The following is a 15,952-nucleotide window of genomic DNA, read 5'->3' as shown; positions in this document are numbered from 1 at the left end:
CTGAGTAATGATCAAGAGGAATAATTTAAAGGAAAATAATCAAATAATGTTCCTTTCAGTGAAAAAACATTTCCACTTCAACTTTTTAATCACATTTAAAACGCATATTCCTAGAAGAGTAACTTGAAAACCCATTGAGAGATGCATAAAATAGCATATTCTCTGAAGCAAGAAGGCAGAGAATGGTCCCACCATTTTTTAATATAAATCAACGTGGAACCTCAATTAGAAGTACTACACACAGCTCTGACAGACAAAACACAAACAAGCCAGTCTATTTTAACAGAGAATTACTGAATTCTAATCTCAATTTTAGATCAGAAAATGTTTTATTTGGATACCATTCTTCTGGACTCTACTATCTCTTATGCTCTAAGTGAAATAATTCAATAGCACAGCAAAAAAAGGTCTGTTTTGAAACAAATGAGCAACTGACAAGTTATAAAGCCATCTTGGCAAAATGTTCAAAACTACATTCTTTTACCTCAGAATGCTGATTAAATGAAAAATTCTAATTTTAGCTACACATACATATTCACTAATAGTAACGGTCTGAAAAATAAATATAAGTGAGTTTTTAAATAACAAACATTCCTATGCCTAGGAGTCACTGAAAAACCAGATAATAACTAATGGTCACTAAAAACACTATTATTCCATACTGAAAAATGTAATAATTATTAAAATATAGTTCTCACTCGTCAAAGGATCTCTATTACAGCAATACTTCCAGCTTTTTTTTTTTTTTTTTTTTTAAGATTTTATCTATTTATTCATGAGAAACACAGAGAGACAGGCAGAGACAGAAGGAGAAGCAGGCTCCCCACAAGGAGCCTGATGCAGGGACCTGATCCCGGGACTGGGATCATGACCTGAGCCAAAGGCGCTCAACCACCCAAGTGGCCCTACTTCCAACTTCTTAAACAAGTTTTGTTTATAAACTTAAGCCAGCATAACCTTCCAAAAAGAAAATATATCAAGTTATTTAAAAGAATTATGAATTATTGTGAATCAGGTTTAAAAACCAAGCCATGTTATAATTTACTCTAAACTACCTAAATAAATTGCAACACTAAACTCCCATTAGAAAGCAGCCTAAACTCACATTTATAAAATATAAACTGGCTAGCAAGACACATAAAATATGTTTTTTCCTTTTCCCAATCTGTGAAGCTATAAAAATTAAGATGAATAATGACCACAGGGATTTCATTTACTTCAGAAGCACAAAAAAGGTAACATAGGGACTGTTTGATCTGAAATATTCTTAACTCTTTCGGCATTTCAATCCACTTAATGGTAGTCTTCACACCGTTCAGGAAACTGAAGCCAAGCAGTATTATTCCAAGAAACTGAAAGGCTTCCAACATAGGATAAACTTGACTCTCATTACAGTTTACAAATGAGTATTTGTTTGCTCACCATGTAATACTTACAAATTCCAAAAGGACTGCACAGGAAGGTGTTGGGTTTTTCTCTGTAATCTTTATGTTTTCCAGTTTGTTTTTTTATTTTGTATCCTCTGAAATAATATCCAAGTTCTTTGAAGATACTTAACCTATGACTATTTGACATAGAGTTACTTCAAGTCAGCTACCCATACTTCTGTTTTAAAGTTTTCATATGGCTATCTCCAGAATTAGCCAAGTTCCTTGGATTTAAGATTTTAAAGTCTTCTTTATTATTCCATGTACTTGTCACTGTTGTATTTATCCACTCCAGATGAAATATCCAATTTATGAGCCAAAAAGCAAAAACAAAAAGAAAATTTCACATCTGAAGAGCATTCCTAAATATCAGCATATAGAGAGACATACAGCTATCTCAATACTACCACGCTGCTGGAAAACTGCAACATCTTAAATTTCCACGTAAATAAAAGATAAAATGAAAAAAACTCTGGATTCTTTCAATGTCTTCATTTAGAAAAGTTGTCCCATTGTGACATGAAAAGGGCTGAGGTCAAAATTTCCTAAAACTTTTAATAAAGGTAAAAATAAACTGCCATGAAACTTCAGCAATATTTAAACAGTAATTTGAAACTGCTGAAACTACTCAGTACACAAATCAAACATATCTTACAGTTTTTGGCTGAAGAACAACTACAGGAGAGGGGTGGGGGTTGGGGGGGGAAGGGGAAAAAAACAAAAAACAAAAAACAAAACAAACAAAAAAAACCAGCTGAAATAATTTAACCAGTTATATAATCCGTTTGAACCAAAATACTGAAGAAATGCCTGGGTCTCTTTAAGTAGCTTGTAGAATTGTTCACTACTACAAATTGACTTCAGAGATGGTTCTTGCCACTTTTAATAAACTTCTGGGGCAAAATTATCCAAAAACATTGTAATCCCAAAATGGCCACTTCAAATATCCGGGGCCTTTTACACAAAACCTAGAAGATGATCTTCATATATGAGTAATTCGATCACCTGTAAAAGTCACACACACAAAAAAAACAAACAAACCTTAAATTACACAATGAATTTTAATTTTGAGCTAAAAATTAACCCCCACCTCCAAGAGTCAACTTCTGGAGAGAAATTCACTTCTACGAAATTATACTGGGGTCTGAAAGCAGCTTTGCCCAAGCAATCGCCCCCAAAACAGTCTGCTGTATGAAAAAGACTTTAGACGGAGAGGGAAAGGTAGGAGAGGCTATTACCGAGACCAGAAGTGAGCTCAACTGGGAAGGGGGTGCGGATATAATACAAGGAGATTATATAAACCTTCCTATAGTTTTCGAGTAAGATTTAAGACCATGAAACCGGCCCAGAATCTTATAAAAGACCACCTCTATTTTCAATTCTCTGGGCCCAGAGAAATGGAACAGGCAGGTGTGGGGCCAGGAGCATCAAATGCAACTTAAGAGAAAAGGGGCTACGAAGAGAGGACGCTCTCTCTGAGGCAGAATGCCTGAAAGGAGAGAGACCTTTCCCCGACTGAGGGTAGAAAGTAAGGAGGTGAGACGTGGGGCAGGAACATCGCTTCAGTTCGCCTGAGGGGGAGACTTGCCCGGCTCCCGAGGGCGGCTGTGGGGTCAGGGTGTCGGTCCCCGATTTCCTCGAATTAAGAAAACAGGTTTCCCCCGGCACCGAGGGGGCGGAAGGGGCCACGCCGTCCTCGGGAATCACAGGAGGAGCGGCGCTCCCCGCAAACACAAGCGGTCCCGTCAGGCCCCAAAGGACTCCGGGGACCTGGCAGCGGCGAGTCCGGGGCACCGCCACGGCCGCGGACCCGGCGAGGCGGAGCGCGCGGGCGCGCTACTGAGGAAACGCCGAAGGCCACAACTCGGCCTCGACTCCCCCGGCCCGCGGAGAGGAGCAGGAGTGCCACAGGAGGCGGGCGCGTGCGGAAGGCCGGGGGGAGAAGACCCGGCCGGGGGCGGCGGGCCCGCTCTCAGCCTCCGCCGAGCAGCCCCCAGCCGCCAAGCCTAAGCCGCCCACCCCCTCCCCACGGCCGCCGCCCCCACTCCGCCGGGGCCGAGTCGGTACCCGGAGGGGCGCCGCGGCGCCGGCCGGCCGTCTCTCTCCCTGCTCTCCGCCACCCCCCACGCCGCGTCCGCGGGCAGCCTCACACCTCGCGCCGCCAACGCCGCTCCCGACCCCCTCAAACCCCGACGCCGACAGGGGCGCCCCCCTTCGTCCCCCAGACTCCAGCGCGGAGCACCGGGGACGGCGTTACCTTCTGCCACACCAGAGGTGCCCCTGGCCTGGGGGTGCCGCTGCGCTCGATCCCGGGAGGAGGTTTTCGGTACTTTGAATAATCCCCTTTTGCCGCTTTTCCCTCCCCCACAACCAGTCTCAGTCCCAAAATGGCGCCGACCCGATCCGCAATGTTCTGGGTCAAGTCTCGCGAGATCGTGGAAGGTGGCGAGGCGGGGAAGGAACTAGAGGGGTTGAGGAGAAGGGAGGGGAAAGGCGGGGCGAGGAAAAGGAGGAGGGAGAAAGGGTGTGGAAGAAGCGGTGCGAACGAACCTACGGGGCGGGGCAGCAGGAGGAGCGCCTCCACCAGAGAACCTTCTGGCCCAAGCAACCGCTCACGCCCCGGCCGGAAAAGCTCCGCCCTCTACGTCGGGCGGCGGGGTGGGGGGAGGGGAACAGGGCGTGGCCACGTCTAGGGGCGGGGCGTCGAGGAAGCCCCGGAGGCAGGGGCGCGTGGGGGGCGGTGGCTCCGCGCAGTGACGTCAGGAGCAGCTGGAGTCGGGGATTACCCCCTGCTGCTGACGTGAGGACTGTGAACAATCGGGAACGTTCGGTGGAAGGGGGAATTCCCCGCCGCTCGCTCAGGAGCCCCCTCCCCCCGCCCCTCCCCCGCCCGGAGCCGCGGGGAGCCTGGGATGGCGGGGCCTGCGGGAGGGTGAGAGGGGCAGGCTGAGCCGGGAGGCCGGCAGCCGCGCGAGCCGGAGTGGCGCGTGCCGCGGCGTGCAGGGATCCCTGCCTGGACGCTCGCAGCAGCCGCGGCGCGTTCGGCTCGCGGGCTCCGCGCTCGGGCCTGGGCGGAAGGCAGATCACATGCTCGCCGGCGCGCTGCCCTGCGCGGGCGGAGCGCTGGCCGCGCGGGCGCCGGGCTAATTGGCGCCCTGAAGCAGGGGATCCACCATCTTATGCAAATACGAGTGTGTCGGGCGTAAATGACACGTACGGGAGCCCGGGCTGCCGGGCGGAGACCGACTCGGTGGGAGCTGAGCTCGGATTCCCTTTGAGCCAAAAACGGCTGCTGGGTGTGATGGTGCTGATCATTTTTCTTCCTGCTAAGTCTGCAGGAGGTGAGAGCATTCTTATTCCACGGGGTCCCTGGCCCGCGCACCCCACACAGTTTTGGTTTTTTGTTTGCTTGTTTTTCAGTGGATTTCCTGGTAGTCATGGTTCTCAAATAGCGATGCTTTTTCGCTTTGTAACTCAAGGCTGTCTTTGAAACCTGTGAAGTTAGTTTTCTAAGAGGTAGAAAAGTAACCACATGTGCTTGGGGGGGGGGGAAGTGTCTCAAAGAGAGAAAATCCAGTAAACAAGAAGTCCTTGGCTCTCCGTACTCCCCCAGCCCACAAGGGCTTCGTGCGCAGAAACTTTATGGTCCTTTTCTTTTTTTTTTTTTTTTTAAGATCTTATTTATGAGAGAGAGAGAGGCAGAGACCCAGGCAGAGGGAGAAGCAGGCTCCACGCAGGGAGCCCGACGTGGGACTCGATCCTAGGTCTCCAGGATCACGCCCTGGGCCGAGGGCGGGCGCTGAACCGCTGAGCCACCCGGGGATTCCCTTTATGGTCCTTTTATATGCGTTATGGGGTTTGTATTTTAATGGACTGCTTCTAAACGCTCCCTGATACGATGTTTGAATGCAAACTTAACAAAAATTACACCTCTCAATCTTTTGGTTCAGGCGCATTGGAGAGAGCTATTTGGGGCAAATAATACCTCGCCGAGAGCAAAGAAAGGAAAAGAGCATTTTCACAAGCTGGATGCCGCATCTGTGCCAGGCACTTCGTCCATACACCAGCTTAGGAAGTGGACGTTATTTGTAGCGTTTTGCAAATGAGGAAACTGGTTCAGGTTAAGTAACGTAGTTAAGGTTGCGCGACAGGGAAGCCGAGTGCCACCAACTTGGCGGTCCATCTTGAATGTGCTAGGGTCTTCATGCACATTCTTTCCTCCACACCACAGTACTTCAGTAGAAGTAATTGAGGTATTGGGACAAGACCTGCTTCAGCATCTATTTCTAAGCATGATGCCAATTCAAGAAATAAAAAGAAAGAAAAGAAAAGAAATTGTTGATTTGAGCACACACAAATTGTGCCTTTCCAATGGCACAAGACATAAAGCTAAAAAATAACAAAATGGAGAAACAATTGTATTTACTGCAAACTGTTTAGTATTTAATTATACATACTTAGTTCTACCCGTGGTATCTAAGAATGTTTGATTTACAAAATATGTTAAGAGCTCTTAAGAATCGTGACAGAAAAGATAGCCATACTCTTAGAAAGTCAAAGGACGAAAACAAGCTAGTCATGTGTATGTCAGAAATTGCATGAAAAGATATTCTACTTCGCTAGAAATCAGAAAAAAAAGAAAATGGTGAGATACTACTTTTCACCTGTTAGATTGGCAAAGATTTTAAAAGAACAGAACCTAGATGAGGCTATAAGGAATACGTAATTGCATTAACTCTATCAAGAATCAAAATCTAGGGGATCCCTGGGTGGCTCAGCCATTCAGCGCCTGCCTTTGGCCCAGGGCGTGATCCTGGAGACCCGGGATGGAGAACCGGGATCAAGACCCTTGTCAGGCTCCTTGCATGGAGCCTGCTTCTCCCTCTACCTGTGTCTCTGCCTCTCTCTCTATGATTATCATGAATAAATAAATAAATAATCTTTAGAAAAAGCAAAAAAAGAATCAAAATCTACAGCGTTTCTGGAAAATAGTTTGGCTTTCATTTTTTAAAAAAGGTCTTTAAGAGTCTCTTTGCCCAGTTATTCTACATCTTCGAATTAATTTTAATAAAATAGTGGGAAAGGTGTTCAACAGTTTTAAAGATATTCATTGATATATTGTTTATAGCTACAAAAAAATTGGGAAACAACCTGAATTCCTATAAATGAAGAGACCGAGTAAACAAATTATGGCACAGTACATTCATATATAAAATACGAAGCCATTAAAAATGATGATGTGGGGCCACCTGAACCACTAAGTCTGTAGAGCACATGACTCTTGATCCATGATCAAGTCCCATGTTGGGTGTAGAGATAACTTAAAGATAAACAAACATCATGATGTGCTTCTTGGTAAAAAGAAAATGGTGGCATGAAATCAGTTTCACAGCCTACCAGTAAGAAAAAGTTACGAAACTACCTAATGTTCCATTGCTTGGCTAAGTAAACTGTAAATCAAAGAACAAAATCTAACTGAATAGTTACAAAACTGTTAACCATGCGCATGTCTAGGTGGCACAATAACAAAGGATCTTTATTCTTTATACTTGATAAGAGACTATGTTACTTTTCTAATCATTTTTAAAAAGTGAACTGAACAATTATGTTTGTGTCGGAAACCTTGAGTCCTTCGAAACTATATCTTTTTCTGTGTTCCCATTGTACAATCCTATGCTTCCCTCTTGATTAATTATCTACCCATTCCTACTTCTACCTTGATCCTGAAAAGGTCCAGGACCTTCCTTATCATTTCTCCTACACTTAGTAAACACTAGATTGTAATTGCTGATTTTCTTACTATTTCTACCACTGAACTGAAATATCCTTGAAAGCAGCAATTATGCCTTTTTCTTATTTATTCATAGCAATAGCAAAGTTTCAGCCCAGATGTAAACTCTCCAATTTTTGTTAGATGCATCACTTCCCCACATGTAGTCTTTATTTTAGCCCCATACTAACTGCAGTTCTCAGAATTTCCCTTATTCTTAAACATTCTATGCAAATATTATTCCCTTTAACTAGATTGCCTTTCTCCTTCCCACTCTCTGCTTTATAAATGCTTGTTTCTTGTCTCTGGAGAGCCTGTTCAGATAACATTCAGGTAAACCATAATCAGGTAGACCTCAGAACTTCCTTCTCTGGACTCTCATATGGATTTACACTTATTTGTATCAGTATTTGTTCTCCTGTATGTCCCCCTTTCTAGGTGCTGTGACCCTTGTCAGGGACAGTATTCCATTCATTCCCTTTCTCTGAAACAATACTCAACCCATAAAAGGTCCTCAGTAAATATAACTCGTGGCATAGATGACTAAAGCCTCCATAACCCACTCAGCCCCTGTTCCCATGCACCAGCACAGCCTTACCTGTTTCAAGTGACTGCCCAAGTGCAAAGGTCCTCTCTTGTTCTCTGTTGACTACCAGTTGTGGGCCTGCTATTGCACTCTTGTGCTTCACAGACAGTGTGAGTTGAGGCTTAACTACCTAACTTGGAAAAAATTACAAACTCACAAAGGCTTTCTCTTTGATATAATTTTTAAAAATATTTGCATGTTCCTCTTTTTTCTAGCAAGTTTCACAATTTTGTGCTGATCGATTTAATGAGTCCCTCTCCTCAGTGGGTTTAATAAGGCATGAGCCCAAGCCCATTTTGTTCCCTGCTGTGTCCCTAGCACCTGGCACAAGGCTGGGCACAGAGTAAGTACTCTATAAATACTATCTGAATGAAAAAAAAAAATACTATCTGAATGAAAGAAAGACTGTTTAATAAAAATGAAAACATTTTTAAGAGGAATGTTTCAGAAACAACTGTGTTCTACAAGAAATAAAGTTTATTTTAATTAAGTTATGTAACATGAAAAATGATTGAGTATATAGTTTTCACTTTGAAATGATCTCCTCCTTAATTATGGTAACGTAATGATAAACTGGATCAATAAATCTGGTGTTCATTCATTTCAATTAAGTATAAAAATAGTATATATGGTAGAAAACTCAAAAGATACAGAAGAGTATAAAGAAATGAAATTACCTATAGTCCATCCCCCAGAAATAATGAACCTTAAATTTTAATGTATTTTATCAAGTATTTGTTCCTTGTGTGTTATATCTTTGTCATAGTATATATACACTTCTATGCCCATTTATTATTTCATATGTTCTAAAATTCCCATATTTTAAAAACTTCATTTTTCCTATGTTCCATTTTAAAAATTAACATAAGATTTTATTTCTTAATTTAAAACATTTTGTACTAGTCCTATTATCTCTTTATTTGAACATAATAAGGATGATTACTATTTTTGAGCTTTTCCAATCTTCTTTCCATTAGAAAAGGTTCCTGATTCCATTAAGGTTTCCTCAGTATAATCCATGATTATAAATTTAAATTTATCAAGATTTTTCTCCTATGATCAGTTTTAAAATTTCATATGGGATTGGAGCATCTGGATGGCTCAATCTGTTGGCATCCGACTCTTGTCTTCAAATCAGGTCATGATCTCAAGGGATCCAGCCCCATGTCAGGCTCCTCACCAAGCAAGGAATCTGCTTGAGATTTTTTCTCCCTTCGCCCCTCCCCACACTCCTGCTCACACACTTTGCTCTCTCTCTCTTTCTCTCAAATAAAAAAATCTTAAAAAAAAATAAATCTCATATAGGACTAACACTGGAAAATTAACCACTTACTTCTTAAACAAAATAGATACATAGGTTGACAAATACTCCTCCAGGCTTCAGTTATGGATGGCCCAGTTTCCCTAATTGGCACATCCACTTCTGTACTCCTCCCTCTGTACTAGGAACTATGGAGGAACACCATTAACATAAGCACAAATTATCAGCAAAAATGTTTAAGTGTTCTCTGCCCATATGTGACTTCAAAAACACAGCCTTTTTTTACACAGCTTTAACAATTTTAAAAGTACAGCAGGTCTATAAGCATGTAAATTGTTGTACATAACGTGAAAAGCACATTTTACAATATTTTTAAAGGATTTCTATTTCAATATGTTTTATGCTTAATCATCTCTAGAAATGGAATACAATGAACCCTGACATGTAATCGTCCCCATCCGCTGCACCTTGTTACAGACTGTAATATGTGTGAGAGACTGAATCCAAACTGGGTTATTTTGCTAACTTGATTCTAGGTACAATAAACGTGGGATACAGCTTAAGAATATTCTCTGTGGTGGGATTTCCCTTTTTATCCTCTTGGGTTTTCAAGTTCATTTTGGGATACTATCCTCCACTTTTGACTCTGAATGCCCATTTAATAAAAGGAAATCCATCATCCATCAGAAACTTTATTGAATCAGACAGTAGCTTCCCAAGTGTAACTAAGTGGCAACCCTCCCAAACCATCCTACTTAAATGAATTAATGCTTCCCATAACATTGAGCCTAATTACCTAATTAGCATATAGAGATATAGACAGAAGCTAAATGGCATGATCAAAAGCCAATCAGAGGAAATCAGAGATGGGAGTAAAATCTGAAAATTTCTCCCTCTGTTACCTACTATTAAGCTTTCAAGTTTCAGAATTAGAGTAATCATAGATCACTCCAACTTTACTAAGACTAGAAACTGTGTTCACACTAACTGACTTCAATTAAAATTCATAGGAATTAAAGTAACAGTGGTTTCTATTATGAGAGCATCTTTGATTATATTTTCACCTTTTTCTTCCTTTTTATTGTGAAAAATAATACAAGCTTGTTATAAAAAATTCAAACAATATAAAAGTATATAAATTAAAAGTAATGTCCAACTATTCCTCTAGAGTGAAACTTTAGTGAAGTTTTTGTGATCCTTCTAGATTTTTTCCTATACATGTTATACACATATATATTTTAATGAAATTGAGCTATACATACTATTCTGTAATTTGTTTCTTTCAGTAGGTGATATATGGACATCTTTCCATGTCAGTACAGTTGATAATTTTTTAGGAATTATGTAATAATAAAAAGAACTATGTAAGAACCCATTGAAAGAATTTACCTTATCTTATTTAACCAGTGCCTTCTAGAAAGATATTTAGGTTGCATCTAATTTCTCCTCCTATAAACCATGTAGTAATAAATATTTCTGAATTCAGAGTGTGTTTGGAAAGGAAGGAGAAGGAAGTGGTGGAAAAATTATGGTAATATGCCAGTGGGTAAATCATTAAGCCAAGGATAATAGTTTATTTTTATTTATTTTTGTTTTGTTTTGTTTTTTAGGATGATAGTTTTAATTTGGCAAAATAACATCATTTACTTAGCATGATAATGAACCAGGTCCCAGTTAGTTGTGATCCATGCTACCATTTTTCTTAATAGTGCTACTATTTATATTTTATAGACTCAGATTAATCTGGATTCCACATAGTCCTGGAAATAGCATGGGCTTTGGAATTTGACCTGGGCTTGATCCTAGCTCAGTTCAGTTCAGATTTATTATATTAGGCCCTGCTGCTGTGCTATCTGTTCGGGAATGATACAGACACAATCTCTCCTCCAGATTCTTACAGCCTGAGGGATGAAGCTGACATAGTATCTATTTTGTTGAGTGTGTAGAGCAGGGCCTAGTAATAATAACTACACAATATTATTCTTTGCCAAGTGAATGAACTCCAAGACTGTGCCAAGTACTATGCTAGAGCCATGCACAGAGTACTATAACACGGCTTTCCAAGAAGCCTTAAAAACTGAGTCTGATGGGAATGCCTGGTTTAGTCAGTAGACTAAATGATGGGTAGACTGACTGATGAGCTTAGTCAGTAGAGCATGTGACCCTTGAGCTCAGGGTCTCAGGGTCTTGAGTTTGAGCCCCACATTGGGTGTGGAGATTACTTAAAAACAAAACAAAACAAACAAACAAACAAAAAAAAAAAACACTGAGTGTGATGAGTTGAGCAGAATTCCAGGAGTAAAGAACTTTCTAATTAGAAGCGGTTGTAAAACCAAAAGTGCAAGGATGGAAATAAGCCCAAATGAGACATTGACAAAGATGCAAAGAGAATCAACTGTCTCCATACAGGCTATTGGGAACCATGAGAGAGGGCTGGAGAACAACACAGAGACCACATCAAAAAGGGTTTTGACCCTGTACTAGGGAGACCACATGTTTATCCTGAAAGTTTGGGAGAATCTTTTACAGTCTGTACCCCTTTATCTGCAGTTCCGCTTTCTAAGGTTTCTACCTCTTTTTTTTTTTTTTTTTAAGATTTACTTATTCATTTTGAGAGAAAGAATGAGCGAGTGGGGGGAGGAGCAGAGGGAGAAGGAGAGAGAGAATCCCAAGCAGACTCCCCACTGAGCATGGAGCCCAACGTGGGCCTGATCTCATGACTCATGAGATCATGACCTGAGCCGAAATCAAGAGTCGGACATTTAACTGCCTGAGCCACCCAGGTGCCTCTCCAAGGTTCCCATTACCACAGTAAACTGGGACCCAGAAGTAGATGATCCTCTGACATAGCATCAGAAGGTTGGTAGTAGCCTAACTCTCTGTCACAGTGCCTACATCATTCACTTCACTTCATCTCATCACAGAGGTATTTTATCATCTCACATCACCACAAGAAGGGTGAATACAGTAATAGGATATTTTGAGAGAGAGCCCCGTCTCACATAACTTTAATTACAGAGTACAATTGACTCAAACAACACAGGTTTTAACTGTGCGGGTCCACTCATACATGGGTTTTGTTTTGTTTTGTTTCATAAATACAGTATACAGTACCGTAAATGTATTTTCTCTTCCTAATGATTTTCTTAACATCTTCTTTTCTCAAGCTTACTGTATTGTAGGAATATAGTATGTAACACATAAACGAAATACATGGGTTTTTTTTTTCCTTTTTTTTTTTTTTAAGATTTTATGTATTCATGAGAGACACAGAGAGAGGCAGAGACACAGGCAGAGGGAGAAGCAGGCTCCATGCTGGGAGCCCGATGAGGAACTAGATCCCAGGGCCTCCAGAATCATGCCCTGAGCCAAAGGCAGATGCTCATCCACTGAGCCACCCAGGCATCCCTACAAAATACATGTTAATCAACTGTTTAGGTTCTCAGTAAAGTTTTGGTCAACAGTAGTAGTAAAATTTAGGAGGAGTCAAAAGTTATATTCAGATTTTTGCAGGGTCAGCACCCGTAATCCCCACGTTGTTCAAGGACTAACTTTTATAATTGCCCTATTTTATTATGATTTATTATTATTAATCTTCTGTGACTAAAATTTATAAATTAAACTTTATCCTGGGTATGTATGTATGGGAAAAAAACATAATATATATAGTGTTTGGTACTATCTGTGGTTTCAGGCATCCACTGGGGTTGTTGGAACACATCTCTGGATAAGGCGAGACTAATGTATTTTAAGCAAGAGAGACATGATTGGGTTCACTCTTTACAAAGGACCTAATAAACAATATTAGGAAAATGAAATTCTAGAAGAAAAAGAAGCTAAGGGGTGATTGCAGTAATCCAAATGAAAGGTTTCGGTTTCTCCTACACATCGTAATCCCCCTCCGTTTTTCTTGTAACACAGGCAATTGTGTGAAGGGTCATCACACAAACTGGTCTTTCTGGCTGGAACACATGTGGCCTTCCACTTTCTCCCACCAGTTCTTACAAGCTTTAAAGCCTCACCCTAAATGTCACAGCCTCCTCTGACACCCTGCCTCCCTGTACTCTCCTTTATAGCACTGAACATAGTTATAAATTAAACATTTATATGATTATTTGTTGGGTATGTGCCTTATGGATATGTGCCTTATCCCCAGGACTCTAGATTTCATGAGGAATGCATGAGTAAGTGAATGGGCAGGGAGAGAGGTGAACAAATTCAAGAGATCCAGATCCAGAGATTGTTATATCTAAATGTTTGTGAAGATAAGGCAAGGAAAAAAATAGTCAATTATTAAATGTAGTTTCTAATTTAGTCACGTGGGTTGATCCTGGTGGCATTCCCTGAGTTAGGAGACCAAAGCAAACAGGTTAGGTGGAAGATGGAAATCATGAGTTCAGTATGGAATATGTAGTGGATACAAATCTCAAACCACAAACTCAATTGGGCAAGAAATAAAACTTGACAAAATTTCTGTAATAAACTCTCTACCCCAGTGTTAACCTCAGCCATCTCCAGCACTCACTCCAATGATAACCAAGGCTACTGATTATCCTAGAACCATATTTCTTTACTCTTGGAGTTACTTTGCATCTATTTTATTTGTAATTTTTCTCCTTGATTGTCTTTTCTTTTTCTTTCTAATTTTCTCTTTTTCCAAGCTATAAGGTTATTGAAGCAAAGTTTGTTACTGCTGTTTGATGTCTATCAAGAGTACAACAAAAGTAAATGTGCTTGTAAATTAAAACGAGTGTTTTTTGTTAGAAATAAGGAGATGCTTTCTGAAAGGAAGAAATTTATTAAATATTGGAATGGGTAACAGAGAAGTGTAAGAAATTGCCATCTTTTAAATTCTCAAACTTGGAGGGAGTTTAAAGAGGGGACCTTTTGTAAAACAAAACAAATACATATGTATATATACATATATATATTTATTTATTGTATATATACATATATATATTTATATATGCTTATATACACCCACATATATCAGCAAGAGAAATGTCTGGCCAGCAATTCTTTTCTCTTTTTCTTCTGATAACCGAATGCCATTTTTTTGAGGAAACCCATTCTGTGTAGTATGAGTGGGATTAACACCCCCCACCCCTGCACTCAGTTCTAGGTGTGGACATGTGTCCTAGACCTGCCTAATTAAAATGCTCTCTCCATGGCCATAGTGTTGATTGGGGCACCTGACTCAAACTAGTTACAACAAAACCTCTGAGAATTTTCTACAGCTGCTGTCAGAAAGCTGTTCTCTTTCTATTGGGGCTACTAAAACTGAAAGGGTGTAAATCTGAAATTTCCAGTAGGAAAAATCTGGACTTTCCATCTTGCCTACCAGGTAGTTCTCAGAGACAAACATAATCAGAGCACTGACAATATGCTTTTAATCCTTGGATGTAGACTTCCCCAAAGCAGTGATCCTCTCTGGACGTCAAAGTAATATAAGCAAATAAATTTCCTTTATTGCTTTACTAGTTTGTGTTGGGTTACTGTCCGTTTCAGTCAGGAGGGTACCTATGAATTTAGGGTCTCTATCCTATAAAGTGACTGATACTATGCAATGTTTTCTTCCAGCCATGATATTCAGTATCATTGGTGAAAGACTTTCCATTTCTGGTAAAGAAACTGGCCATCAGAAACAGCCAATGGGGGAGGCGTTAACAATTCTGGTGCTTCTCTCTCCTTTTGTATCAACACTATGACTAGCCCAAAGAAGAATCAAATCCACTTATTCTACCTATAAATAAGTTACCCTTTAAAGCAGGATCCCTTTTGTGGAAAATAAATTGAAAAGGAAACAAGTTATCCTATCCAATTTTCCTCTATCATCCAGGGCAGAAGCTCTTTTCACATCAGCGGAATGAAAAGGGAATCTGAGAAAGGTTCTGGGAAATCTCCTTCAGTGAACTTTTTTTTTTTCTACTGCAAACTTCTAGAAGTGCATAATGGATAGGCAGTGAAGGAAGGCAATCACTTTGTGGGGAAAAAAGCCGGTGACTCAAAGAGTGAGAGAAAAGTAGAATTGCAATGAGAAACTAAAATTGGTTAAGAAAGAAAACTAAAACAGGAAAATAACATTACTCAGTGTTTTCTTTGTTGTTCTTTCCTTTAACTTACGCGAAGTGTACTTTCCAATGACAAAAACATTAATCCATTAAGCAAATAGATATAAAGTCTACTCTGACCTAGGTACCAGGTGAATGCTGAGGATATAAATAAGATACTTATGAGTCCATCTATATTCATAAGAGCCAAAACTTAGCTCTAGGAAGGGAAGGAATATCAAACACCCACTATATTATTATAGTGATGTACTTCAGGCTCTCCAAACACCCTGGGCAATGGGCAAAGGGAGGAGGGTGCTTACTCTATCCTTAAACTAATGAAGAGGGGAGATTGAAAGATTGAAAACTTGGTGGGGTAGAGGATGCATGAATTATCCATGAGCCAGATATGGACTCAGTGAAGGAGGTTGGACTTACCCATTGAGACCACTTGAAGGGCGTGGTGACTCCAGCAGAGAGATGGGTTACTGGAAACCCCTGGAAATGATCAAAGACAGACAAAGCAAGACACTGATTAAAGTGGTAAGGACACATTTTAATCAGTAATATACCACTGCAATAGGAAAAAGAGTCCAGTGTGAACTGAACTCAACTTCAATTTGTGCAGAAGTGTCTGAGCATTTTAAAGAAAGGATAAAGGAATAAGGAGAGGAGAGAGCAGAGGCTTCATAGAATTAAGGAAATGAAAACTCACAAAAGCTTGTCTGTGTGAAACACATCTGAGTTCCTTAACTGGCCCTTATTAGAGTTAGAGTTCTACCTTCCTACAAAGTGGGAGACAGGGGCTCTATCTTCAAGCGTTGGCTAGAACATACAGTAAATTATTCTGGTGGCATG

At 40.8% G+C, this 15,952-nt stretch overlaps 1 protein-coding gene across 6 annotated transcripts in view; it reads right to left on the bottom strand.

Moving 5' to 3' along the window:
- Window positions 1-4,085, bottom strand: part of GPBP1 (GC-rich promoter binding protein 1) — a 72,560-nt gene extending 68,475 nt beyond the window's left edge. For 2 of the 6 annotated variants that reach the window (XM_072826504.1, XM_072826508.1), the window contains exons 1-2: window positions 3,685-3,886; window positions 1,437-2,432 (exon numbers count right to left, since the gene is read on the bottom strand). The gene's annotated coding sequence lies outside the window, so the exon portion shown is untranslated. Of the gene's footprint in view, window positions 1-1,422; window positions 2,433-3,684; window positions 3,887-3,977 lie in introns of those variants that run through there. The other 4 variants (XM_072826507.1, XM_072826505.1, XM_072826510.1 and 1 more) reach the window with 4 other exon arrangements.
- Between the last annotated feature and the right edge of the window lie 11,867 nt (window positions 4,086-15,952).

This window comes from Canis lupus, chromosome 5 (genome assembly GCF_048164855.1).
Source record: "Canis lupus baileyi chromosome 5, mCanLup2.hap1, whole genome shotgun sequence".
Classification (NCBI taxonomy): Eukaryota; Metazoa; Chordata; class Mammalia; order Carnivora; family Canidae; genus Canis; species Canis lupus.
This window is presented reverse-complemented; position numbering and strand designations above follow the sequence as displayed.